Source organism: Lonchura striata, chromosome 27 (assembly GCF_050655825.1).
Source record: "Lonchura striata isolate lonStrDom1 chromosome 27, ASM5065582v1, whole genome shotgun sequence".
Lineage (NCBI taxonomy): Eukaryota > Metazoa > Chordata > Aves > Passeriformes > Estrildidae > Lonchura > Lonchura striata.
In genome coordinates, this window is record NC_140729.1 from 6,349,129 (window position 1) to 6,375,958 (window position 26,830).

The following is a 26,830-nucleotide window of genomic DNA, read 5'->3' on the forward strand; positions in this document are numbered from 1 at the left end:
TCTAAAGCAGCTTTGGCCTCTGGGGTGAGCTCCCTGGGAGAACTAGGCTCATCCCCCCCTTTCAATAAATTGAAAAGAGGGGCTAGGTCCTCGTTGGAAATACCTAACCAGGGTCTCACCCAATTTAAAGACCCACACAGCTGCTGGACATCTGCTAGGTTCCGAATTGTATTTTTGATGGCCAATTTCTGCGGAGCAATGGTCCGCTTAGTAATTTCCAAACCCAGGTATTTCCAGGGCGGCATCTTCTGAATTTTGTCCTTGCGCAGCTCGAACCCTGCAGCAACCAACGCACTGGTTGTCAGTTCAAGCGCGTGGGTAAGCAGATCGTCATTGGGGGCACAAATTAAAATGTCATCCATGTAATGGTGGATGATCACGCCAGTTGTGGCTGCACGCACAGGGGACAACAATGAAGAAACGTACCACTGGCAAATACTTGGGCTGTTTTTCATGCCCTGAGGAAGTACTCTCCAATGGTACCTCTTCATTGGGGCTTCTCGGTTGATGGAGGGAACCGAGAAGGCAAACCGCGGCGCGTCATCAGGATGTAGGGGAATTTGGAAGAAGCAATTCTTAATATCAATTATGGCCAGATTCCAATTTTGAGGCAACATCGCCGGGGACGGCATCCCAGGTTGGGGAGAGCCCATATTTTCAATTACTGCATTGATTGCACGGAGGTCGTGAAGGAGCCGCCACTCGTCTTTGCCCGGTTTTTTGAGGACAAAGACGGGGGAATTCCAAGGAGATGTAGTTTCTTGGATATTCCCTTTGGCTAACTGCTCGTCCACGAGCTCCCGGAGCGCTTTTAATTTTTGTTTATTCAGCGGCCATTGCTCCACCCACACTGGAGTATCTGTCAGCCAATTCAGTTTCTGGGTGGGACGCTCCTCAATGGTCGCTGCCCGAAAAACCTGGGGGGTCGGTATGTCAATTGTGACCCCCCATTGGGCCATCAGGTCTCTCCCCCACAAGGGCTCCGTATAGTCTAAAACGAATGGGCGTAAATACGCCGATTGCCCATTCGGCCCCTCAATTTTGACGATGTTTTTCGATTGTTTTGCCAATTGGGTGCCTCCTACTCCTGAAATTTTTCCCGCTACGTTTTGCAACTCCCAACGCGACGGCCAATCCCGTTCGGGAATGACCGTGACGTCTGCCCCTGTGTCCAGGAGTCCATTGATGTGCTTGAACTCCTGGCCCTTCCACATGTAACAACCCAACTTCGGCCTTTCCTTCCCAATGACCTGGGCCCGGCACACCTGGTAATCCTGTTTGGCAGACTTGCGCCACAAATCTTCAGGGTGTACCGGTGGCCCAGATATCGGAATTGCTTGGGCGATGATTTGGCCCTTGGGAAGGAAAGCCGGAGGGTGGGAGCAGTGCAGCCACAAAACCACCTGGTCCGGATCCCTTGATGTTACACAGGGAGCGATGGTAATGTCTAAAGGCGTGTATTTTGTGTCCCCAAGGACGATGTACTTACTACGGATGTTCCTCCAGGTCCCTGGGTCGTCAGCGTTGACAGTGACGAAATGCCAATGATCGTCTCGCAGATGCAGAGCGTCGGTCAGGGCCAACCTATATGGGGAGAAATTAGAGGTGGTGTTAAGTATTGGCTTGGGCTGGGTTGGGTCTCGACCCAGCCAAGCAGTGGAAATGAATTCCACGTCCTCCCTCATATAGGCTGGTTCGTTCGTCCGGTGCTTGGTCATGTCCTGTAAAGAAAGGTCCTCAGGCGGGGTGCGAAAGCTGGTGTTGTCCCTCCCCTCCTCCGGTGTTAATCTCCCCACCTTATTTCTGTCTGAGCGCAGGGAGGGACTGCGCTCATAGATCAGTTTTTTGGTCTAGCCCCCAAGTTGGGGGTAGACCTCCCCTGGTGTTGCCTGTAATTTAAGAACTCCTCCCTGAGGGGACACTTGTTGACCCAGTGTCCCCCCTGCCCGCAGAGGTGGCACTTTTCCGTCTGCGGGGGTCCTCTTGGGGATGCTCCTGGCGGACGACGGTTGGCCGATGGTGTGGCCGGCGGCGTCCGGGCGGCGGCGAAGGACACCCTCCTTGATGGCGGTTGAGGGGTCCTCCGCGGATCCTCCGCAGGGACCGTGACCTTCCGAGCGCAAACCTGCAACATTGCCTGCAGGGCGGGCTCAGGTTCAAGAGGGAGGCTGAGGATCGCTTGCCGACAGGGCTCGTTTGCGTTCTGCTTTGCCACTGTGGCAAGCATCCCCTCCCTCAGGCGCTCGTCCGGAACCTGAGCCTCCATCGCCCTGTGCAGGCGGTCCACGAAGGTCACGAATGGCTCGATTGGTCCCTGCTTAATAGATAAGAAATCAATGGCCGCCCCGCGCGATCGCAAGGTGACCAGTGCCTTTTCCGCCGCTCTCGCACTGACCTGCAGTGCGCCCCGTGGGATTTTTTCCGCCTGCTTTGCCCCCTCCTTCCAATCCCCCTCCCCGCACAAGTGGTCGAGGGATATCACTGCCCCATCCCCATCCCGGGAGGTCTCTGCAGAGGCCCAGAGGTCAGGGAGAACATCCCTGATCTCCCGCTTCCATTCCGACTCCCATATCAGGAACTCACCATGTGAGATGAGACATGATATGAGCGTCCGAATGTCTGCGGGGACATATTCGGCCGCAGAAAAGGTTGCTTTCAGCAACCCCCGAAAATATTCGCTTTCGCGGCCAAACTCCCTCTGAGCCTTGCACAGCTCCTTGATGACATGCTGTGGGATGGGTGACCACTGTGCAAGGGGCCCGGCCCCCTGCCGCGGTGTGTAGACGACTGGCGCGGCAGAGAAGGCCGGAAGGGTTGGAGAGGGTTCCGGGTTCCCACGCCCCTCCCTTCCGGAACCGATAGCGTGGGAACCGGAAGTTAGAGCGTGGGAACCAGGGGGCGGGGCGGAAGGGGCGTGGCCAGGAGCGGGGGGAGTGGCAGGATGGGAACTCCCCTCCCCGGAGGCGGAGTCAGGGGGCGGGGAAAACCCCGCGTCAGCAGGGGCGTGGTCGGGATAGGGTGGAGGAGGGACATGGGCGGGGAGATCCGGGGAAGGGGCGGAACTTCAGGAGGCGGGAAGAAAGGGGTTGCGGGAGGGGGGAGCACAAGTGGCGGGAAAAGCCGCGCGGGCTCCGCCATCTTGTGCCCGGGAGACTGAGGGAGATGGGCGGCCATTTTGTGGCAGCCCAGGGAGAGTGGCCGAGGGAGAGGTTTTGGGTTCGGGGGATAACTTAACACGAACAGACCCTCTACGGGACAGGGCTGTACATTTGGGAGAAGCAGGGGAACGGGGAGAGGCAGAGACGGCGCCTGTCTCGCCTGGGGGAGAATTAGGAGCAGAGGGAGAGGAAAGAGGTTTAGGGTTGCTAAACCCACCCACTGAACTGGGGATTTGTTTGTCAGTTGGCTGTGGCAGGTTTCCGTAGTTATTTTTAACAATATCGCGAATTTGGAGAGCCAATAAAGTGAATTTTGCGAGAGAAAGATCTGACTTACGCAGAATCTCCCTCCCGACTTGGTCCCAAAAGGGGACCTGGTACAATTTAGCTGCCGAAACGTCGGGAAAAGCCTGCGACAACCATCTGACAAATTTTTTAACTTCATTTTTCTTAATTTTCACCCCACCCACTAAAAGGATGCCCACAACTTGGGTATAGAGGCTTTTCTGGGGCACCGAGAGCTTAGCACCCATAGCTCGCTGTTAATTGGTGCCCCGCGAGGTAAGTTCTGAAAATCCCAAAAGAACGAAGAAGACTGCCGCTCCCCGCTCTGTCCCCACCCTCGACGCACTCCCGCCCGGGAAGGGAGGCAAACCCGGTGAGGGCTAGGGGAGAGCCGGACCGCCCCTACACCGTCTACACGGTGAGGGTCCACCAGGGGAGGGTAGAAACGAAAAAACAGAACTTACCAAACCGCCGCGGTGGAGACCGACGCCGCTGGTGCCTCCGGCGCTACCGGCTCCGTCCCCTGGGAGCGCAGCTCTCTAAAACGGAGCGCGCTCTAACCAGGGGCAGTTGACGGCCACGAGGGGTAATTCCCGAGGTCTGGGGGACCTCAAACTCCTCTGCCACGGGGTCCTAGCTGCGATTCCAGGGCCCCACGTTGGGCGCCAACTTGCCGCGCTCCCCAGCCCCAAGTGCCCTCTGATGTTGCGCTCAACCCCGGCTAGCTCGGCACCTGGGGTGAGGACGGGCAATGAGGCACCTCTCGCTGCGCCCTGATGGGGTTTGAGAGGTGTCCCCGTGGGTCCTGAATCAGCAGCGGCTACCCTAAGGCGGCAAGGAAAAGCCGGAACCAGCTGGGGTAAAAGTCTTCTTTAATCTGGAGCCAACGTGGCCAACGCAAAGAAGATACACCAACAGGAAACCCCCCCAAGCTGGAACCCCGAGTGGGGTTCGGGGCAGGCAATTATAGGATTTGGGAAGGGAATGGGAGTGGAAACCAGGGAGGGAAAACCAATGGGAGACGGGGAAGGGAGTGGCTCCACGGTGGGGTGATTCCGCCTGGTCCAATGGGAAGGGGACAGGGGAGTGGCCCCAGGCCCTCGTCCAATCACTCGGTGCCCTGTGGAGAAGATTCTGGACAGAGGGGAAGGAACACCGAGTGACAGACAAGGTACCTGGGAGGGGACAGGGGGATGACTTGGCAGTTTTGGGGATGACGGACAGGTGTTGGGAAGGCGGGAAAGGGGGACCAGGCGGGAAAACAGAACAAAAGGATGTACCAATACAGCAAATAGGGGAAGACAGGAACAAACCATTGGGGAAATACAAAATTGTAAAACCGTACATAAAATAAATAAAAACGCACCACCACAGTAGAGCAGCCTGACTCTGTTGGTGTTGGCTCTGGCTGCTCAAAAGAGGTTGAGCTGAAGGTTGGCTCTGGTGCTGGAGTAGCTGTTTCAGCTGACTCTGGACATGGAGTGGGAGTAGAGCAGCCTGACTCTGTTGGTGTTGGCTCTGGCTGCTCAAAAGGGGTTGAGCTGAAGGTTGGCTCTGGTGCTGGAGTGGCTGTTTCAGCTGACTCTGGACATGGAGTGGGAGTGGAGCAGCCTGACTCTGTTGGTGTTGGCTCTGGCTGCTCAAAAGGGGTTGAGCTGAAGGTTGGCTCTGGTGCTGGAGTGGCTGTTTCAGCTGACTCTGGACATGGAGTGGGAGTAGAGCAGTTTGACTCTGTTGGTGTTGGCTCTGGCTGCTCAAAAGAGGTTGAGCTGAAGGTTGGCTCTGGTGCTGGAGTGGCTGTTTCAGCTGACTCTGGACATGGAGTGGGAGTAGAGCAGCCTGACTCTGTTGGTGCTGACTCTGGCTGCTCCAAGGGGGCTGAGCTGAAGGTTGGCTCTGGTCTTGGAGTAGCTGTTTCAGCTGACTCAGGATATGGAGTGGGAGTAGAGCAGTTTGACTCTGTCAGTGTTGGCTCTGGCTGCTCAAGAGGGGTTGAGATGTAGGTTGTCTCTGGTGCTAGAGTGTCTGTTCCAGGTGGACGCATGCCCATCTGAATCAGGATCCAGTTGTAGAAGTACTGAGTGGAGGTGTAGACTCCCGGGCGTTTTGTTCTGACACAGCCTTTTCCCCAGCTGGTCACTCCAACAAGCCAAAAGTAGCCAGCATGGTTATCTTTGCACACCAGAGGCCCTCCACTGTCACCCTGCAACAGAGGAAAGAGGATTAGGGTGCTGTTGGGTGGCTGCTGTCAGCACTAGAGGCCTGTTTCTCTCTTGCAGCCCCTGCCACAGCTGTATTCATGGTACAAAAAGGCTTTGCTCAGGTGCTGGAGTCTCAAGAACCTTAGCTGGGAACAGGGTGGGTGTCTGTGAAGGCCCCCTTTTGTATCTGCACAGTGATCCTGGATGGGCAGAGCATAGATCATCCAGAATCTGGATCTGTGGGCTGCTGAGAACACTGGATGGGCTTTCTGGGCAGAGGGGCAGGCCTGGGGAACACGGTCACTTGGCAAGGAAACTCCAGCAGTGGAGGAAAAGTGGTTTGCCAGACAAAGCCCATGGTGACGGGGTACCTTCGCTGCTGGCTCCCAGCACTCATACCTGGCAGGTGTCCATGCCACCCCGTGGGTAGCCAGCACACAGGTTGTGGGTGTGGATGGCCCCAGCGTACCGACGGCTGCTGTTAACCAGCCGGATATCCAGGAGACGGACCTTGGCTTCCTGCAGGACATCACTCGGACCCTGAGCTGCAAGCACAGGAAGGAATGGGCACCCAGCAGCTCTTTGCCAGTTCCACTCCCCTGTCTGGGGGTGAACTCATTCCCTAGGGCTTGGCTTTGCCTCTGGAGCAGTTGTTGAAGCGCTGTGTCCTTTCTGTCTGCCTTTGGGGAGCAGGCCAGGCCCAGCTCTCCAGAGGCATACATCCTACAGCCTGACTTTGGTTTGTGCTGTCAGGAAGCCAAACCCATCTTGCTGGTGTGCCCAGCTCACCCTCAGGGCCCTTTTTGGGAACTCACCTTTTGCAGTGGCAGAACCCCAGCCAGCAATGTAGCAGGTTTTCAGCTCTGACACTGTGAGCGAGGCGTTGGGCACGCAGGCAAGCTGGACGTAGTCACTGCACTCCACGGGCTTGTCCAGCTCCAGCAGGGCGATGTCGTTCTGCTGGGAATCAGCCGTGTACTCCTGGTGGGCCAGGAGCCGCTTGATGTGGCGCACCTGAGTTTCAGGGCCCAGATGGGTCAGCTTGGTGGCCCCGATCAGCACACGCCACATGGTGACATTCCTGCAAGGCAGAGAGGGGTCTGAGGAAGAGCAGAGCCGTGTGCTGTTGATGCCTTAGGATTTTAGCTTTTGTATTTTTCATCCATTTGTAATCCTGCAGTTTTTTACTGTATAACTAAATTCTGCACACAGTGTGAGCTGCTGCTGCTTTCCCATTCTGGTCACAAAAATTCCTCTCCAGGCCTGGCAATCAAGGATACCTCACTGCCTCAGGCCTCGAGAGATGGAAACAAAAGTGAGTTGAGGGGAGCAAACTGGGGGTAAATGACTTCATTACCTGAAGCTGTAATTAGAAGATTAACCCTAAATATGCAAATGGACCAAATTTATAGGTGTGAAAACCTTTGACCCGTGGTCAATTTTGGGTTGTAGCACTTGGGGGGGTCTTTTGTTTTGCCTAAAATGGACCTGGAGGCCCTTCAATAAATATAATCACTTTTTATTCCTTGTCTGGCCTGTTTTTAGGTAGTCCTGAAAAGGCATCACTGTGGCAGCTCAGCACTTCCCTTCCTTCTGCTTCTCAAGGCAGAGAGGAAAGCAGGGCAATGAGGAGTGTGACTGCCCTAGCATGCCTTAGGCTCCAGGAATGCCACACTGGAGGCTGCTGGGCAGCAGTGGCACGAGCCCAGCCTTCTGAGCAGTCCCTCAGTTGGGCCCCGTAGTATTGAGGTGCTGCAGGCTGGGCAACTGTTTGTGTGGTGAGGATACCCTCATTCCCTGCTCCTCCTTACCTGGCCTGGAGGAAGCAATGGGCTGCTGTGAGGACCCACTGTGGGCTGATGAGGGACCCTCCACATGTATGGCCGGTGCCTATTTTCCTGGGGTCCTGGATGCTGACAATCCAGGGCCAGGCCCCTGGCAGGGCACCTGTGCCAGTCACAATTCGGTAGTCAGCATCTATGGAGTTGTAGTCAGAAGCCATGGGCCGGAGCCCACAGGTCCCTCTGGAAGCACAAAATCATTACTGCCCTTCTGTTCCAGTACCTGGGTGCTGGCAAGGAGGCTCCCACATGGGGTTTGGGGTGTGGCAATGGGGGACAAGCACCCTCCTAGAGCCTGGGGCCATACCTGCAGTTGCCCCAGGTACCATGTGCAGGTCTGTACACAGCCAGCAGGATGAAGAGGTACAGGTACAGAAGATTCATCGCTGTCAGCAGCATCTGTCAGCTGAAAGAGACAAAAGCTTGTCTCTTCCAGTGCAGTCTCTGACGAGTGCTGCAGCAACTGCACTGTCCATGGCACCTGGGGCTGATGTCACAGAGTGGGTGGTTCCAGGTTCTGGGCACAGTGTCCTCAGAGGGCAGGGAAAGGCCACAGCCTCACAGAACCACAGAATGGTTTGGGCTGGAAGGGACCTTGAAGGTTGTGAAAGGCAAAAGGGGTCCCTTGCCTCGCACATGCAAAACGACACCATGGGCAGACAAATCTGGCACAGAGGGAAAGTCACTCCAAAGGCAGTGTTTGGTCAGAGAGGGTGCTCAGAGCCACCACACGATGGAGAAAACTAGCACATCAAAGCTAGAAAGAGGACAGGAAGGAACAATGCCATGTGCAAACTACTTGGGGGGATGCTTCAAGGCACATAAGCCTTAGCTGATGGAACAAACCTGGAAACTCCTGAGTGTTGCAAGAGGAATTGCTGACCATGGCAGAGTGCGAGAAGCTGACAGGAGTTTCAATGCCATGAGGAAGCCCTTCTGAGTCTGTTTATACATTCTCCATGTCTGGAGCAGGGTGAGTACTGCAAATGCCTCAGTGCTGCCTCTTGCTTTGGAGACTGGTGCTGGAGGTCATGGCTGCAGAAAACAAGGGACTGAGATGGAGAGTGCTCATGCACTCACTTTTGTGGTTTGGGAATGGCATTCCCCAGTCTGGTGTTTCCACTGGAACACTGCAAACCACTGCTCCTCACTCCCTTCTCCCTCTCCCCTCCCTTCTCTGGTGGGCTTGAGAATAGAACTGGAAGCACAAAAGTTAAAGACTGTGGGTTGAGACAAGAACAATATAATGGAAACAGCAATGAAACAAGAAAATGAGCAGTAACCGCAACAATATTAATAATGGACTGGGACAATTCACATGCAACCATCCACCCCATAGAGCCTGGCAGTACCCAACCAGGCTGTCATGCATGTTATCCAGCGGAGATTTCTTCCCCTGTCCCTGGAAAATGTTGTGGAGTGGTTCAGAACAACCTCCACGTCCTGGCCATGCCCTGTCCTGGTTATGGCAAAAATTTACCCCATCCTGGCCAGAACCAGGACATTCACCCTCATGATCTGCCCCACAGCTTTGGAATCTGTGCCAGAGGGTCTGGCAGGGCAGGGAGGGCAGTCACCAGGGATTGGCAGACGTTGGAAACTCCTTATCCCTCTCTCTGGCCCCTGGTTTTCCTTGTTTTATGGAATGGAAGAACACATGTCCAACTCCTCCCAGTATCTCCTTCACTGGAAATCCTCCGTGCTTTGATTCCTTCTCTGACATTCTGCTGCACCTGGGGAATGCAGTGGGAAAACCCAAGGCTTTGTGTGAAGGTCACTCCCTCAGCACTTCACCTGAGGTGCACAGGAAGGCTGCCCTGGCTCTACCACACCTCATCCAGAACACCTGGAAGCTCTTCCCTCCCCATTCACACACTCCCCTGCCTTGTCCTCCTCATCCCACAGGGATGCACAGAGGGGCTACCACACTTCACGGTTTGGTAGCCCTGATACCACACTCCTGACTGGAATGGGGTGACCCTGGGGCAGTTTTGGCCTGCATCAGTTCCATGTCCTGCCTCAGCACACCCAGGTTCTCTGTTGGCGTCTGTGCTCATCTCTGCAGCTTTGCTGTCCTGCACCAGGAGTTTGCTGAATAAAATCATCCTCTAGAAAGGACATGTGACACAAGCCCAGGAGTAAGCAGCACCATGGGAGAGTTCAGCAAGGTGCCCTGGGGACAGCCAGGCCAGGCAGGGGAAGGTGGGGGGACCACGGCCTCACTGAAGCAGCCACATTGTACAGCACAAAAAATAAAGCTAAATAAATGCTGGGATGAAATACAGCACTGCTGGGACTGCTCCATTTAGCAAATAACAGTTGTGGGGGAGATTTACAGATGTACTGGGTACATCTGGGAACTGGGGCTCCTGCTGGAAGTCTTCAATCTTGAAGCTCCCAGTTCCCAAAGCTGGTAAATCCTTCCCAGCAATGGCTCCTGAGGCAGGGAGAGGGGTGGAAAGCCAAGGATGGGGCAGAGATCAGAAGGAGCTGGGGAGCTCAGAGAGGTCTTCAAGGGGAAGAGGATTTGTCTGAAAGGCCCTCACTTTTCTGGTCATCTTGGCAACTCTGGCAGGTTTAACAGGAGGTTTGTCTGGAAACAAGACAGGGACATATTGGCATGATGGGTGCTGGCATATTCCAGTCTTAGGCTTTGCAGAGAGAGATTTGCTGTTTCCCCATAGGCCACAGAGGATTTTAATATGAGGTGAACTCCCCAAGCTTGCATCCACCCTGTTCCATGGCCTCTGGCTCTGAGAAATGCTCTCCTGTGCACCCTGCTTCATTCCCTCAGATCAATGGCTGATGTGCCAGCAGCTCCTGCTCCAGAAGGGCAGCACATGATGAAGGTGCCACCCCTGCAGCTGAAAAGAAGGTTCCTTTTGCCATGGCATTCCAGGAGGTCATAAGACACATCATCAATGGAGTCTGAAAAAAAGAAAAATTAGAAGTTGAGGCAGCTGCATTTACCAGTGTGGGCAGTCCAGAGAGAACTGCCTGGACCTGACCCAGTTTGTGGATCAGAGCCAGAAATAGGTTCCCTTAGCTAGAAATGAGACCTCTCTACCCAGAGAGCCAGCTGCTTGCCATTCCATTGCTCCCTGGCCACAAGCAGCACTTCATCCATGAGCTCTCACCCCACAGAGCCCCTAGGTAACCCTGAAAAGACTCCTTCAGTATCAGGGGCTGCAAGAGACCTCTAGATGAGCAGCTAGAGGATTAGGTGAGGAGAAGAACTGAAATAAAATGCGTGTTTTTCCCTGGATTTGTGGAAGACAACAAGAAAGAAATACAGGACCCCAAAAAACAAACCCACTCGATGGGAGAGGCAGGTGAGCACCTCTGGTTCAGGAATTACAGAATGCACTCAACTGCAGCTTGCAGACAAGGATCCTGGCACGTTCCAGCAGCCAGCACTGCCACCTGATCCCAGCATCCCTCTGCCCCATGGATTTACACAGGACCCCAAAGCCCCAGTGGTCAGTGAAAGGAAAACATCCAACTGTCCACACTTGGCAACCTACTCCCGGGTTCTGCAGCCTGTGGAGAAAGACAAATTCCCTCACTAGAAAACTAAGCAGGTTTGAGCTGGGCTTTCTCAAAGCACACTAAAGGCAGAGGTGGGCTTCTCCGTGCTGTTTGGGAAGTGGCACATGAACCACACGGGAATCAGAGAGAGATTATCAACTCCAGAGGCACTGCTGAGCGCAGCCTCTCCTGACTCCAGCTGGGCTCCAGCCCCGAGGTGACCTGTGCCTCCAAACAGAGGGGCCAGAGTGACCTGCACTGACCAGGCCGGCCACAGCTCCGTGTCACACTGACCACTGCAGCGTCCAGCCAGTCCCTCCAGAGGCTCTTCCAATCTCCACCTCCACCTTACAGGGGCATGGAACGCCGCTGATCACACCTGCTGCTCCCTGACCTGCAGCCAGAGGAAGATTTCCTCATTTGCTGCTGTGGCCAGTGGCACCTCTCTGTAGCAGGTTTTGCGTCCTGCTCGGTGCCCCAGTGCTCCAGACAGGCTGGCTCCGTGCTGCTGGGCCTCTCCCGGTCCCTCTGAGCAGGGCTGCAGCCGAGTCTTCAGAACAGCCCCAATTCCCCAAAACAGCCCCCAAAACAGCCCGGCGCTGTCTGTGTGGGGAACATCAAACCCACACCAAGGAATGGCTTTGCCCAGTGCCCCGGGATGGAGCAGCCCCGGCCTGCTCCACCAGAGCCCAGGGCGGCTCTGGGAGCCCTGAGGGCACGAGAGAAGGAAACTTCAGCGTGAGGGTCTGCAGCGGCCAGGGGAACACCAGCGCCTCCGAGCCGCCCTGCCAGACATGTACGGCCCTCCACCACCCTCGCAGTGGTGCGGGAATGTGCTCGCTGCTGAGGGCGGCCTCGCGGCTCGGCGAGCAGCTCGGGCAGGGCCGCCGCTGTCCGCTCCGTGCGGAGCGCAGCCTCCTCCGGACGCGGCCGTGAGGCGGTCTGGGCCCTCGGGTGTCGCCTCCGGCAGAATCAGCGGCTCGGTGGAGCTCACACGAAGCTCTCCCTGGGGCGGGACAGCCCTTGCCCGTGGGGTGTCGGGCGGGCCCCGGGCCGGCCGAGGGTTGCCCGGCTGAGCCCGGGGCCGCCCCTGACGTGGGGCTCTGGGGCAGAGTCCGGCCCGCGGTGCCCAGCAGGGATGCGCGGTTCTGTCTGTGCTCGGGCAGCACCAGAGTAGAGTTTTTCCCTGCTACAGTACCTACGCTACCCCGCGAAAGAGCATCGCTCAGGTTTGACAGGAGGAGAAATCTGTGTGGCCGTCAGCTATCACCTATGGCCCGGTCAGGATACTGATGGATTTTCTGACCTATTCGCTAGGGTCGTGTAAAATGTTAAACTGCAGATGCTTTCTGAAAGCAACTAGTGCTTTGAATGGTACAATCTGGATTACAGAAGCTTTATGTAGTGTTAGGCTGTGAACCACAATAGGTTTATTCTACAAGTTAATAGGGATATGCCAGATCATGTTACACTTCTGTTTTATCTTCTGTTTTGACCCTATGGCAAGCATCAGTTGGGTTTATTTAGCTCTTTATTAGCCCTTTATTTAGCTCTTAGCATTTTTCACATTTTGTGTGAAAAATGAATTAACTTTTAGGTAGATATTTTTAAAGAGGAAAAATGTATTTGTGCCTATTGATGCTGCAGTGATTTGTGGTTTTGAGACCCATCTTGCAAAATACCACATGCTGAGGCTGATTGTCATAGCTCTGAAGCCAGCCCTGGGTATGGAATGCTTTTCATTCTTTGGAGTGTTCATTCCAGGCAGTTCTGTGTAACGAGATCTTTACAGAGCATGGAAGATGCCTCTAGGGGAAGTCTCCATTTTGATTGCTGTGCCTAGACTAATTCTGATACTCCTGAGTTTGCTGTCAGGTTTTTACGATGCTGAAATGTGTGTTTTCCAGGTTCCTGTGTGGGCTATTTTTCACTAAGAATCTAGAAAATATCTTGGCTTTTCGTGGGGTTTAGTGCAAAATAGGTTTGACTGTAGGAACCACATTGTTGCAAAGATGAAGCATGCAATTAAAGTTCTTTCTAATAATTTGAGATGATTTAAATATATGTCAAATGAAATGCCATAGTCAAGGAACCAAAGCAGTCGAATGAATTGCCTATAAATTCCTTTGGCATGAAGCGTGTTGAGTGAAATGTTTATTTCTTCTAAGCAATAGGTCATAAGAGTGTTTAAATAAAGGTATAGTATATATAATGCACTGGAGCACAATCCATGGATTAGAGTGAAATTTCAACACTCAGTTCCTTTACTTAGAGAAGTCCACCTATGCCCAGATGGATTAATTAATTGTAGTGGTAGAAAATACAGGGTGTAAAACACAGCTGACTGTTGAGCTTAGTATATCACTATGTTGTAGAGAAACTCAAGAATCAAGAAAATTCTAAATAAGTAAATGCTAATTTGTCATGCAGTACTATGGTATTTTCAGGCAGCTAATCAAGAAAATTTGAATTGGAAGACCGTCAAACTTGTTTCATACAATAAAACTCTGAGAGACTTATCTACAAATAGAAACACAAGGAGCATCCTTTTTTGTACTCAGCAAAGAGCTGGAGTATGTTGTGCTGTTACGGAGGTTTATTTTTATAAACTACTCCAATGAATTTTATAAGCATGTAAAAGATTGTAAGTGCCCTGAAACATGTTTATTCTTGGACTGGCAATTACATACATGGATTCAGTTTTGATTTTCTTTAAAATAAAAATAAAAATATTTCTCTGGAGTAATTTGCTCTCGGTAACAAGAGTCATCTGCAAGAGAAATATCCAAACCAATTTCTGGGCAGTGGAAGTAGCTTTATTTTTTATAACATTCTTAGTACCTGTGACCAGGGTTGGTAGAGTGCCAGTCCTGCCAGCTTTAAGGAGCTGCATGTAAGTGTACCCTCGTTTCCTCAGAATCCCAGGGATGTGGACATTTCTTTGAGATGAGCTTTTAGGAAGCCCCAGAACATCTGGTGGTGTGACATCTTCCTGCATGCTCTGTTTCTGCACGTGATGTTTTCCAGTGCTTTCAAACATCCCTTCCCTTCTGTTTTTTCAGATGGTTATTTAGACCTATCTTGAGAGCTACTCTCTTCAGCCTCAGCTTTATCCAAGATACAATATGGTTATTATATAACCTAGTATTTTTTCATTTTACTTACATTTCATTACATAACCTAGTATTTTACATTGTTACTTGCACAGCAGAATAACTGCAGAACTCTGCTCGATCCAGGTTATACTGAAAACTAAAAAAAATGCTATTTTTACATGCCTGACATTTTTCTTGCATATTTGAGCTTAGGTATTATGTTTGCTCATTTCAGGAGTGCTTCTGAACCACAGTCCAGAAAGAAGAAAAATCTTCTTGGTTGAAGTTGAACATTTGTCTCTAAGAGTAAGAACAAAGCCATGCCAGTGCTTTCAGAAGACTCAGGTAATTCAGCTGCATGCTTTCAACAGAGCAGTGACTGAAATCTTGTCATACCTGTTTCACACATAAAAATAATTTAAATAGGAGTAAAATGTAATAGAATTAAGATAATTCAACTGAAGTTTCTGAGCAATTACCTACAAGAAGGAAGGTGGAATGTAAAAGGTGAAAATTAATAAAGTTTGTCAGGATCAGTTTCCTACTAACCCTAGAGCACCCAAATATACTCTGATAGACCTGAATATACTCTGATAGACTTGAATATATTCTGATAGATCTGAATATATTCTGATAGACCTGAATATATTCTGATAGGCAGAATTGGACCCCTCAGTGTAACAGTGCCTTCTACATGTGCTTACTAAAGATCAGCCCATATATCTCTGCTGCTTGCTGTGTCATTTCTTAATATTTTCTGAACAGGGGTTGATAAACATTGTAAATATCCTTCCTTTTAACTTAAAATAAGTGTCTTTGTTCAAGGCTACTTTACTAGCTTCTCCAGTATGCTGCCCAGGAGAAGTCACAGATAATAAATGATGCTTAGGATTAAAGCAGGAGTGAGTTTGAGTCTCCTGGATCAAAATCCACTCTAAGGTTCGTGGAGAGAATAGCCACAGGAATAGATTTGAACCCCCTCCACCTTTTTATATTTCCTGTTTTGTTTTGGTCCTGTGTTCCCAGACATGGTTCACCGGGAAAAATCTGGCCTTTGTCTGGCTCTGTGTGTTGCAAAATTGGGATATTTAAATATTTTTTTAGAAAACTAGCCACAAGCTTTGATTCCACCACAATGGAAATCTACACTTTATCCTTTCTTCCTCTGGTCAGGCCTGGCTTTTTATAGGTGCCTCAGAGTGGAAGGGGCAGGATAACACTTGTAAGCAAAGCTGCTGGGGAGGTAGAGCTGCTACCTGTGCAAAAAAAGGTCATTCAATCAGTTTGAGAGTCTGCTGTGGTACTAAAATTTCAAATTTGTAAGAGGGGAAACAAAGGGTTCTGGAAACAAGGAGTAATAAACATGAAGTGTTAAATGTGAAAGATAATTTCTTAAGAAATATATATTGCTTTGTTAGATTTTGCCTTAATATGATGGTGTGCTTGACACTTATGAGGGGAGTGTTGCAAAATGAGCTGTGGATAAACACGAGATAATCACAAGTCTCTGCAAATGTGATGATCATCAATGTGATACCCAAATAAATGTAGTGACTGTTAAGACTGCAGTAGAAGGTCCTGTGAGAAATGCTGTGTAGAATGTTTTTGTTCTGTCCTGAATCTAAATTTAGGGTTGCATGAAACTTTGGCCCTTTTGACATCTCAGCTAAGACCTGATTCAAATCATAAAGAGGAAATGGGATTCCTTAGGGATGTCTTCAGTGAAAGAAGTCTCAGCTACCTGATGAAGGTAAAAGTTTGTATTTATTTATGTACATTCTCCTTACAGTTTACTTTTTCTCTGTTCCCTTGATTTATCAACCATTTACTTTGCCAAACCTTTTTTTTAAGAATTCTGTACTGACCAAAGCATATGTGTGCTTAAGAACAAACACTAATAATGTTTGACAATTAATATGTTGAACATATTAAAACCGAGATCAAGGAGTAGAATGTTGCTGGCAGAGGTTCCAAAAAGTGCAAGAGGCTCCAGGGAATGGGGAAAATATGCAGATGGGATAGAAAACCTAATATCCCATTGAGTATGGGATAGAAAACTTCATATATGGGATAGAAAACCTCACATGCCATTGAATATGGGACAGAAACCCTCACATATGGGATAGAAAACCTCACATTCCATTGCATATGGGATAGAAAACCTAACACCCAACCTATAATAAAATCCCCTAATATAACTTTAGTTGCCAAGTATTGGTTATGCAAAAGCCAGATGATGCCTCTTCACAGAGATAATCTAGTTTATGAATGTATGGGAAATTAATTCAATAGTCCAGTTTTAATTTTTTAATGTGGAGGTGGGTTTTTTTGGGGGTGTTATTTGGTGGGGGTGTTTTGTTTTAATTTTGGTTCTGAGTTTCTTTGGGGTGGGTGTGCTAGGGAAGAAGTAAAGGGTTTGGGTTTGGGTGTTTGCTTTCCAGCCTTAGCACAGGGATGTGGCTTCCTCAGAGAGGGTGGTAAGGATGCTCAGTAGGGGAACATGAGGCACTTTGCCAAAATATTCCTTATGTCTTTGACAGATGTGGAGTCAGTCTGAGTGCCAGCAGTGTCTGCAGGGGAGCTGTGGACAGTTCATCTATCACAACACTGGGGGTGGCACAAAGCTCTTCTGGTCTGCCCACTGCTCAGAAATCCTTGCTCCTGGCTGTGGAACTTCTGGCTGTGGAACTCCTCCTCAGCCTGTGTCCGGCCAATCTTCAGCCTTGAGACTTTCTAGAACGGTGTTCCCTGAGTCATGAGAGTTGAGTTTCAAGTCCCGCACCCAGGGATTCCACTGCTGGGCAGCATAAAACAGTGTTCCCAACTGCTGTCCTCAAGAGCTGTAGCCCCCTGTGACCTGTGTCCCTTCTCCCATCAGAGCTTTGTTTTGCTGGTGCCTGGCTTGGGAGTCCTTGCCTTGCACAGGAGACTGGACTGGACTACAAACACATGCTAACAGTGGTAACAGGCAACTTTATTTACACAACTAAATAAATTTCAGCATTTGTGCATGCAGAGGAGGAAGATTGGCAGGACAGAGGACGCCTTTGACCTGAGGCTGCCTTTGGACGAGCAGGCACTGCCCCAGTATGTAATGGTCATGGTCCACTGCAGCCTGCAGTGGATCCTGTTCATCCTGCTGCCCATGTCTTTTTTCTCATGAGGCCCAGCAGTATCTGGTGCACCCGAGTTAAGAATTTCACCACTATCTGGTATGGATGTGGAGCAGGCAAGAGAGGTTGCATTGACATTGGCTCCTCAGAGGGGTTTGAGGTCGACTCTGGCTCTGGTGTGGCTGTTGCAGTTGAGTGATCAGGAGTGGGAGTACAGCAGCCTGACTCTGTTGGTGCTGACTCTGGCTGCTCCAAGGGGGCTGAGCTGAAGGTTGGCTCTGGTCTTGGAGTAGCTGTTTCAGCTGACTCAGGATATGGAGTGGGAGTAGAGCAGCCTGACTCTGTTGGTGTTGGCTCTGGCTGCTCAAAAGGGGTTGAGCTGAAGGTTGGCTCTGGTGCTGGAGTGGCTGTTTCAGCTGACTCTGGACATGGAGTGGGAGTGGAGCAGCCTGACTCTGTTGGTGTTGGCTCTGGCTGCTCAAAAGGGGTTGAGCTGAAGGTTGGCTCTGGTGCTGGAGTGGCTGTTTCAGCTGACTCTGGACATGGAGTGGGAGTAGAGCAGTTTGACTCTGTTGGTGTTGGCTCTGGCTGCTCAAAAGAGGTTGAGCTGAAGGTTGGCTCTGGTGCTGGAGTGGCTGTTTCAGCTGACTCTGGACATGGAGTGGGAGTAGAGCAGCCTGACTCTGTTGGTGCTGACTCTGGCTGCTCCAAGGGGGCTGAGCTGAAGGTTGGCTCTGGTCTTGAAGTAGCTGTTTCAGCTGACTCAGGATATGGAGTGGGAGTAGAGCAGTTTGACTCTGTCAGTGTTGGCTCTGGCTGCTCAAGAGGGGTTGAGATGTAGGTTGTCTCTGGTGCTAGAGTGTCTGTTCCAGGTGGACGCATGCCCATCTGAATCAGGATCCAGTTGTAGAAGTACTGAGTGGAGGTGTAGACTCCCGGGCGTTTTGTTCTGACACAGCCTTTTCCCCAGCTGGTCACTCCAACAAGCCAAAAGTAGCCAGCATGGTTATCTTTGCACACCAGAGGCCCTCCACTGTCACCCTGCAACAGAGGAAAGAGGATTAGGGTGCTGTTGGGTGGCTGCTGTCAGCACTAGAGGCCTGTTTCTCTCTTGCAGCCCCTGCCACAGCTGTATTCATGGTACAAAAAGGCTTTGCTCAGGTGCTGGAGTCTCAAGAACCTTAGCTGGGAACAGGGTGGGTGTCTGTGAAGGCCCCCTTTTGTATCTGCACAGTGATCCTGGATGGGCAGAGCATAGATCATCCAGAATCTGGATCTGTGGGCTGCTGAGAACACTGGATGGGCTTTCTGGGCAGAGGGGCAGGCCTGGGGAACACGGTCACTTGGCAAGGAAACTCCAGCAGTGGAGGAAAAGTGGTTTGCCAGACAAAGCCCATGGTGACGGGGTACCTTCGCTGCTGGCTCCCAGCACTCATACCTGGCAGGTGTCCATGCCACCCCGTGGGTAGCCAGCACACAGGTTGTGGGTGTGGATGGCCCCAGCGTACCGACGGCTGCTGTTAACCAGCCGGATATCCAGGAGACGGACCTTGGCTTCCTGCAGGACATCACTCGGACCCTGAGCTGCAAGCACAGGAAGGAATGGGCACCCAGCAGCTCTTTGCCAGTTCCACTCCCCTGTCTGGGGGTGAACTCATTCCCTAGGGCTTGGCTTTGCCTCTGGAGCAGTTGTTGAAGCGCTGTGTCCTTTCTGTCTGCCTTTGGGGAGCAGGCCAGGCCCAGCTCTCCAGAGGCATACATCCTACAGCCTGACTTTGGTTTGTGCTGTCAGGAAGCCAAACCCATCTTGCTGGTGTGCCCAGCTCACCCTCAGGGCCTTTTTGGGAACTCACCTTTTGCAGTGGCAGAACCCCAGCCAGCAATGTAGCAGGTTTTCAGCTCTGACACTGTGAGCGAGGCGTTGGGCACGCAGGCAAGCTGGACGTAGTCACTGCACTCCACGGGCTTGTCCAGCTCCAGCAGGGCGATGTCGTTCTGCTGGGAATCAGCCGTGTACTCCTGGTGGGCCAGGAGCCGCTTGATGTGGCGCACCTGAGTTTCAGGGCCCAGATGGGTCAGCTTGGTGGCCCCGATCAGCACACGCCACATGGTGACATTCCTGCAAGGCAGAGAGGGGTCTGAGGAAGAGCAGAGCCGTGTGCTGTTGATGCCTTAGGATTTTAGCTTTTGTATTTTTCATCCATTTGTAATCCTGCAGTTTTTTACTGTATAACTAAATTCTGCACACAGTGTGAGCTGCTGCTGCTTTCCCATTCTGGTCACAAAAATTCCTCTCCAGGCCTGGCAATCAAGGATACCTCACTGCCTCAGGCCTCGAGAGATGGAAACAAAAGTGAGTTGAGGGGAGCAAACTGGGGGTAAATGACTTCATTACCTGAAGCTGTAATTAGAAGATTAACCCTAAATATGCAAATGGACCAAATTTATAGGTGTGAAAACCTTTGACCCGTGGTCAATTTTGGGTTGTAGCACTTGGGGGGGTCTTTTGTTTTGCCTAAAATGGACCTGGAGGCCCTTCAATAAATATAATCACTTTTTATTCCTTGTCTGGCCTGTTTTTAGGTAGTCCTGAAAAGGCATCACTGTGGCAGCTCAGCACTTCCCTTCCTTCTGCTTCTCAAGGCAGAGAGGAAAGCAGGGCAATGAGGAGTGTGACTGCCCTAGCATGCCTTAGGCTCCAGGAATGCCACACTGGAGGCTGCTGGGCAGCAGTGGCACGAGCCCAGCCTTCTGAGCAGTCCCTCAGTTGGGCCCCGTAGTATTGAGGTGCTGCAGGCTGGGCAACTGTTTGTGTGGTGAGGATACCCTCATTCCCTGCTCCTCCTTACCTGGCCTGGAGGAAGCAATGGGCTGCTGTGAGGACCCACTGTGGGCTGATGAGGGACCCTCCACATGTATGGCCGGTGCCTATTTTCCTGGGGTCCTGGATGCTGACAATCCAGGGCCAGGCCCCTGGCAGGGCACCTGTGCCAGTCACAATTCGGTAGTCAGCATCTATGGAGTTGTAGTCAGAAGCCATGGGCCGGAGCCCACAGGTCCCTCTGGAAGCACAAAATCATTACTGCCCTTCTGTTCCAGTACCTGGGTGCTGGCAAGGAGGCTCTCACATGGGGTTTGGGGTGTGGCAATGGGGGACAAGCACCCTCCTAGAGCCTGGGGCCATACCTGCAGTTGCCCCAGGTACCATGTGCAGGTCTGTACACAGCCAGCAGGATGAAGAGGTACAGGTACAGAAGATTCATCGCTGTCAGCAGCATCTGTCAGCTGAAAGAGACAAAAGCTTGTCTCTTCCAGTGCAGTCTCTGACGAGTGCTGCAGCAACTGCACTGTCCATGGCACCTGGGGCTGATGTCACAGAGTGGGTGGTTCCAGGTTCTGGGCACAGTGTCCTCAGAGGGCAGGGAAAGGCCACAGCCTCACAGAACCACAGAATGGTTTGGGCTGGAAGGGACCTTGAAGGTTGTGAAAGGCAGAAGGGGTCCCTTGCCTCGCACATGCAAAACGACACCATGGGCAGACAAATCTGGCACAGAGGGAAAGTCACTCCAAAGGCAGTGTTTGGTCAGAGAGGGTGCTCAGAGCCACCACACGATGGAGAAAACTAGCACATCAAAGCTAGAAAGAGGACAGGAAGGAACAATGCCATGTGCAAACTACTTGGGGGGATGCTTCAAGGCACATAAGCCTTAGCTGATGGAACAAACCTGGAAACTCCTGAGTGTTGCAAGAGGAATTGCTGACCATGGCAGAGTGCGAGAAGCTGACAGGAGTTTCAATGCCATGAGGAAGCCCTTCTGAGTCTGTTTATACATTCTCCATGTCTGGAGCAGGGTGAGTACTGCAAATGCCTCAGTGCTGCCTCTTGCTTTGGAGACTGGTGCTGGAGGTCATGGCTGCAGAAAACAAGGGACTGAGATGGAGAGTGCTCATGCACTCACTTTTGTGGTTTGGGAATGGCATTCCCCAGTCTGGTGTTTCCACTGGAACACTGCAAACCACTGCTCCTCACTCCCTTCTCCCTCTCCCCTCCCTTCTCTGGTGGGCTTGAGAATAGAACTGGAAGCACAAAAGTTAAAGACTGTGGGTTGAGACAAGAACAATATAATGGAAACAGCAATGAAACAAGAAAATGAGCAGTAACCGCAACAATATTAATAATGGACTGGGACAATTCACATGCAACCATCCACCCCATAGAGCCTGGCAGTACCCAACCAGGCTGTCATGCATGTTATCCAGCGGAGATTTCTTCCCCTGTCCCTGGAAAATGTTGTGGAGTGGTTCAGAACAACCTCCACGTCCTGGCCATGCCCTGTCCTGGTTATGGCAAAAATTTACCCCATCCTGGCCAGAACCAGGACATTCACCCTCATGATCTGCCCCACAGCTTTGGAATCTGTGCCAGAGGGTCTGGCAGGGCAGGGAGGGCAGTCACCAGGGATTGGCAGACGTTGGAAACTCCTTATCCCTCTCTCTGGCCCCTGGTTTTCCTTGTTTTATGGAATGGAAGAACACATGTCCAACTCCTCCCAGTATCTCCTTCACTGGAAATCCTCCGTGCTTTGATTCCTTCTCTGACATTCTGCTGCACCTGGGGAATGCAGTGGGAAAACCCAAGGCTTTGTGTGAAGGTCACTCCCTCAGCACTTCACCTGAGGTGCACAGGAAGGCTGCCCTGGCTCTACCACACCTCATCCAGAACACCTGGAAGCTCTTCCCTCCCCATTCACACACTCCCCTGCCTTGTCCTCCTCATCCCACAGGGATGCACAGAGGGGCTACCACACTTCACGGTTTGGTAGCCCTGATACCACACTCCTGACTGGAATGGGGTGACCCTGGGGCAGTTTTGGCCTGCATCAGTTCCATGTCCTGCCTCAGCACACCCAGGTTCTCTGTTGGCGTCTGTGCTCATCTCTGCAGCTTTGCTGTCCTGCACCAGGAGTTTGCTGAATAAAATCATCCTCTAGAAAGGACATGTGACACAAGCCCAGGAGTAAGCAGCACCATGGGAGAGTTCAGCAAGGTGCCCTGGGGACAGCCAGGCCAGGCAGGGGAAGGTGGGGGGACCACGGCCTCACTGAAGCAGCCACATTGTACAGCACAAAAAATAAAGCTAAATAAATGCTGGGATGAAATACAGCACTGCTGGGACTGCTCCATTTAGCAAATAACAGTTGTGGGGGAGATTTACAGATGTACTGGGTACATCTGGGAACTGGGGCTCCTGCTGGAAGTCTTCAATCTTGAAGCTCCCAGTTCCCAAAGCTGGTAAATCCTTCCCAGCAATGGCTCCTGAGGCAGGGAGAGGGGTGGAAAGCCAAGGATGGGGCAGAGATCAGAAGGAGCTGGGGAGCTCAGAGAGGTCTTCAAGGGGAAGAGGATTTGTCTGAAAGGCCCTCACTTTTCTGGTCATCTTGGCAACTCTGGCAGGTTTAACAGGAGGTTTGTCTGGAAACAAGACAGGGACATATTGGCATGATGGGTGCTGGCATATTCCAGTCTTAGGCTTTGCAGAGAGAGATTTGCTGTTTCCCCATAGGCCACAGAGGATTTTAATATGAGGTGAACTCCCCAAGCTTGCATCCACCCTGTTCCATGGCCTCTGGCTCTGAGAAATGCTCTCCTGTGCACCCTGCTTCATTCCCTCAGATCAATGGCTGATGTGCCAGCAGCTCCTGCTCCAGAAGGGCAGCACATGATGAAGGTGCCACCCCTGCAGCTGAAAAGAAGGTTCCTTTTGCCATGGCATTCCAGGAGGTCATAAGACACATCATCAATGGAGTCTGAAAAAAAGAAAAATTAGAAGTTGAGGCAGCTGCATTTACCAGTGTGGGCAGTCCAGAGAGAACTGCCTGGACCTGACCCAGTTTGTGGATCAGAGCCAGAAATAGGTTCCCTTAGCTAGAAATGAGACCTCTCTACCCAGAGAGCCAGCTGCTTGCCATTCCATTGCTCCCTGGCCACAAGCAGCACTTCATCCATGAGCTCTCACCCCACAGAGCCCCTAGGTAACCCTGAAAAGACTCCTTCAGTATCAGGGGCTGCAAGAGACCTCTAGATGAGCAGCTAGAGGATTAGGTGAGGAGAAGAACTGAAATAAAATGCGTGTTTTTCCCTGGATTTGTGGAAGACAACAAGAAAGAAATACAGGACCCCAAAAAACAAACCCACTCGATGGGAGAGGCAGGTGAGCACCTCTGGTTCAGGAATTACAGAATGCACTCAACTGCAGCTTGCAGACAAGGATCCTGGCACGTTCCAGCAGCCAGCACTGCCACCTGATCCCAGCATCCCTCTGCCCCATGGATTTACACAGGACCCCAAAGCCCCAGTGGTCAGTGAAAGGAAAACATCCAACTGTCCACACTTGGCAACCTACTCCTGGGTTCTGCAGCCTGTGGAGAAAGACAAATTCCCTCACTAGAAAACTAAGCAGGTTTGAGCTGGGCTTTCTCAAAGCACACTAAAGGCAGAGGTGGGCTTCTCCGTGCTGTTTGGGAAGTGGCACATGAACCACACGGGAATCAGAGAGAGATTATCAACTCCAGAGGCACTGCTGAGCGCAGCCTCTCCTGACTCCAGCTGGGCTCCAGCCCCGAGGTGACCTGTGCCTCCAAACAGAGGGGCCAGAGTGACCTGCACTGACCAGGCCGGCCACAGCTCCGTGTCACACTGACCACTGCAGCGTCCAGCCAGTCCCTCCAGAGGCTCTTCCAATCTCCACCTCCACCTTACAGGGGCATGGAACGCCGCTGATCACACCCGCTGCTCCCTGACCTGCAGCCAGAGGAAGATTTCCTCATTTGCTGCTGTGGCCAGTGGCACCTCTCTGTAGCAGGTTTTGCGTCCTGCTCGGTGCCCCAGTGCTCCAGACAGGCTGGCTCCGTGCTGCTGGGCCTCTCCCGGTCCCTCTGAGCAGGGCTGCAGCCGAGTCTTCAGAACAGCCCCAATTCCCCAAAACAGCCCCCAAAACAGCCCGGCGCTGTCTGTGTGGGGAACATCAAACCCACACCAAGGAATGGCTTTGCCCAGTGCCCCGGGATGGAGCAGCCCCGGCCTGCTCCACCAGAGCCCAGGGCGGCTCTGGGAGCCCTGAGGGCACGAGAGAAGGAAACTTCAGCGTGAGGGTCTGCAGCGGCCAGGGGAACACCAGCGCCTCCGAGCCGCCCTGCCAGACACGTACGGCCCTCCACCACCCTCGCAGTGGTGCGGGAATGTGCTCGCTGCTGAGGGCGGCCTCGCGGCTCGGCGAGCAGCTCGGGCAGGGCCGCCGCTGTCCGCTCCGTGCGGAGCGCAGCCTCCTCCGGACGCGGCCGTGAGGCGGTCTGGGCCCTCGGGTGTCGCCTCCGGCAGAATCAGCGGCTCGGTGGAGCTCACACGAAGCTCTCCCTGGGGCGGGACAGCCCTTGCCCGTGGGGTGTCGGGCGGGCCCCGGGCCGGCCGAGGGTTGCCCGGCTGAGCCCGGGGCCGCCCCTGACGTGGGGCTCTGGGGCAGAGTCCGGCCCGCGGTGCCCAGCAGGGATGCGCGGTTCTGTCTGTGCTCGGGCAGCACCAGAGTAGAGTTTTTCCCTGCTACAGTACCTACGCTACCCCGCGAAAGAGCATCGCTCAGGTTTGACAGGAGGAGAAATCTGTGTGGCCGTCAGCTATCACCTATGGCCCGGTCAGGATACTGATGGATTTTCTGACCTATTCGCTAGGGTCGTGTAAAATGTTAAACTGCAGATGCTTTCTGAAAGCAACTAGTGCTTTGAATGGTACAATCTGGATTACAGAAGCTTTATGTAGTGTTAGGCTGTGAACCACAATAGGTTTATTCTACAAGTTAATAGGGATATGCCAGATCATGTTACACTTCTGTTTTATCTTCTGTTTTGACCCTATGGCAAGCATCAGTTGGGTTTATTTAGCTCTTTATTAGCCCTTTATTTAGCTCTTAGCATTTTTCACATTTTGTGTGAAAAATGAATTAACTTTTAGGTAGATATTTTTAAAGAGGAAAAATGTATTTGTGCCTATTGATGCTGCAGTGATTTGTGGTTTTGAGACCCATCTTGCAAAATACCACATGCTGAGGCTGATTGTCATAGCTCTGAAGCCAGCCCTGGGTATGGAATGCTTTTCATTCTTTGGAGTGTTCATTCCAGGCAGTTCTGTGTAACGAGATCTTTACAGAGCATGGAAGATGCCTCTAGGGGAAGTCTCCATTTTGATTGCTGTGCCTAGACTAATTCTGATACTCCTGAGTTTGCTGTCAGGTTTTTACGATGCTGAAATGTGTGTTTTCCAGGTTCCTGTGTGGGCTATTTTTCACTAAGAATCTAGAAAATATCTTGGCTTTTCGTGGGGTTTAGTGCAAAATAGGTTTGACTGTAGGAACCACATTGTTGCAAAGATGAAGCATGCAATTAAAGTTCTTTCTAATAATTTGAGATGATTTAAATATATGTCAAATGAAATGCCATAGTCAAGGAACCAAAGCAGTCGAATGAATTGCCTATAAATTCCTTTGGCATGAAGCGTGTTGAGTGAAATGTTTATTTCTTCTAAGCAATAGGTCATAAGAGTGTTTAAATAAAGGTATAGTATATATAATGCACTGGAGCACAATCCATGGATTAGAGTGAAATTTCAACACTCAGTTCCTTTACTTAGAGAAGTCCACCTATGCCCAGATGGATTAATTAATTGTAGTGGTAGAAAATACAGGGTGTAAAACACAGCTGACTGTTGAGCTTAGTATATCACTATGTTGTAGAGAAACTCAAGAATCAAGAAAATTCTAAATAAGTAAATGCTAATTTGTCATGCAGTACTATGGTATTTTCAGGCAGCTAATCAAGAAAATTTGAATTGGAAGACCGTCAAACTTGTTTCATACAATAAAACTCTGAGAGACTTATCTACAAATAGAAACACAAGGAGCATCCTTTTTTGTACTCAGCAAAGAGCTGGAGTATGTTGTGCTGTTACGGAGGTTTATTTTTATAAACTACTCCAATGAATTTTATAAGCATGTAAAAGATTGTAAGTGCCCTGAAACATGTTTATTCTTGGACTGGCAATTACATACATGGATTCAGTTTTGATTTTCTTTAAAATAAAAATAAAAATATTTCTCTGGAGTAATTTGCTCTCGGTAACAAGAGTCATCTGCAAGAGAAATATCCAAACCAATTTCTGGGCAGTGGAAGTAGCTTTATTTTTTATAACATTCTTAGTACCTGTGACCAGGGTTGGTAGAGTGCCAGTCCTGCCAGCTTTAAGGAGCTGCATGTAAGTGTACCCTCGTTTCCTCAGAATCCCAGGGATGTGGACATTTCTTTGAGATGAGCTTTTAGGAAGCCCCAGAACATCTGGTGGTGTGACATCTTCCTGCATGCTCTGTTTCTGCACGTGATGTTTTCCAGTGCTTTCAAACATCCCTTCCCTTCTGTTTTTTCAGATGGTTATTTAGACCTATCTTGAGAGCTACTCTCTTCAGCCTCAGCTTTATCCAAGATACAATATGGTTATTATATAACCTAGTATTTTTTCATTTTACTTCCATTTCATTACATAACCTAGTATTTTACATTGTTACTT